The sequence below is a fragment of the Helobdella robusta genome (assembly GCF_000326865.2).
Source record: "Helobdella robusta unplaced genomic scaffold HELROscaffold_29, whole genome shotgun sequence".
Taxonomy (NCBI): Eukaryota; Metazoa; Annelida; class Clitellata; order Rhynchobdellida; family Glossiphoniidae; genus Helobdella; species Helobdella robusta.
Window position 1 is genome coordinate 1,598,415 of NW_008704475.1, and position 1,800 is coordinate 1,600,214.

Consider the following 1,800-nt stretch of genomic DNA (forward strand, 5'->3'; position numbering starts at 1 on the left):
TTTTTGTAAAATTGTTATTCTGTATGTGTGTGATATGTGAGAACTCAGTTGAGCTAAATCTTTAGAAGTCTTTAGAGGAGAAATCCCAGTCGACAAATTTTTTGGCCCTTGACAACCTCCTTATATTCTCGAGGGACCAGGCTACGTTTGTTGATCACTCGACCGCTTCACGAAAACTGTTTATTTTTCAGCAGTGTTGGTCTGCTATTTATACCAAAATTCAGTTTTATAGGCTTAGTAATTCGAAAGACACTTTTTTTTATTTTTGTTCAGCCACAACCAATACGAAGCTTGCTCAGCACTACTAGAAACTTTCTTCAGTCATGCTGTGTATTACCTGCCTGACAGTCCTGACCCTATGAAAAGTGTATGCCAGACTTCCTCTTGCACCAAACTCAACAGCGAAAACCTGGATTTGTATACTTTCTTGTTTAAATCTTGAATCAGCTTTTCATACTTTGCAGTTTTTAAATCGTGGCTACTGAGCATTTTATCTTAGTACGACACAGTTTAATAACGATAACTGAATTCGTCCAAGAGTGTGGAATCAAATTTCTAAAAATGGTTTTTGTTGTGAAAACAATTGTAAACTTTAACAAAAAATTAAAATTGAATTACAATGACCAACCTTAAATTAATATAGATTTAGAGATTTTTTTAAATTTTATTTGCGCTTTGTGTAATATCTATCTAGTGTTTTTCTGGATAGATACCAAACATTGTTAGTGATAAATAAATTTCTGAAACATCGTACTAACAACTAACACTTGTTTTGCTAACATAGTTGAGTTTGTTAATCTACTAACAACTAACATCTAACATGCCTCTCATAGATCATTTAGGGAAAATTTTGTTATTAGTTGCTGAATGTTTTTGTGTGAATTTAAAACATTTCTGTTTATGTGGCCATACTAAATGAATTTTACATAAATTCTATAAGAGTTATCCTGCTTTCTTTTAATTTTCAATTTTTAGAACAAAGTAAATTTTCGTTTCATTTCGTATGTATGTACGAGCCCATGAATAAAAACTATAGCCAGAAAACTATCATTTGTTTCTCTCGCACGACGTATAATACACCTGTTACACGTAATACACTATAATGTGTATGTATGTACGTTAAAACCAAACGTGATGAATGACACTGAAACAGTCAAACATCAAGTAACAAATGGGTTAACATATTGATCTGTTGTTAGCTGCACACGTCGGCATTCAGTTGAATATTCGCCATCACACAAACATGCAGGAATCGCCGCAACAAACACAAAATGTGACTCCTTGCAAAAAACAGTCTTCTGCTGTCACATGATCTAACACTAATTAACTTGTATGTATTTATGTATGTATGAACCCGTTTTGATCAACTAGTCAAGGTTAAGAAAGCAATCATTTCTGAGTTAAATTTTTTTCTATGACCCTGGTCTCGCACAGACATGTACCCAGCAGCTCCATCCAGAATGGAAAAAAAATTAAAGTTTTGTATTAAAAGTGACAAGGTTTTTTTTTAAATAATTACTTTCATTAAGGTCACCTGTTAAATCTAATATTTTTTCTATCAATTCTTTAATGAATGATGATGTTTCATTATCTGTTGGTTCGAAAGTTTCAATGCAAATAAATTAAAATAATTTGCTTATATTATTTAATGAAGCGTATTTTTCGTTTTTAAAATCAGACGCTTCCGCTGAAATATAACCAATATAACGGTGTGCGGTAAAGTAACGTCCCAAGCCAAAGACCGTCCCTGCGCCCATGGGGTGATAGTGTAAACATCCGGCCTAAAAGTTCCTTCCTCTA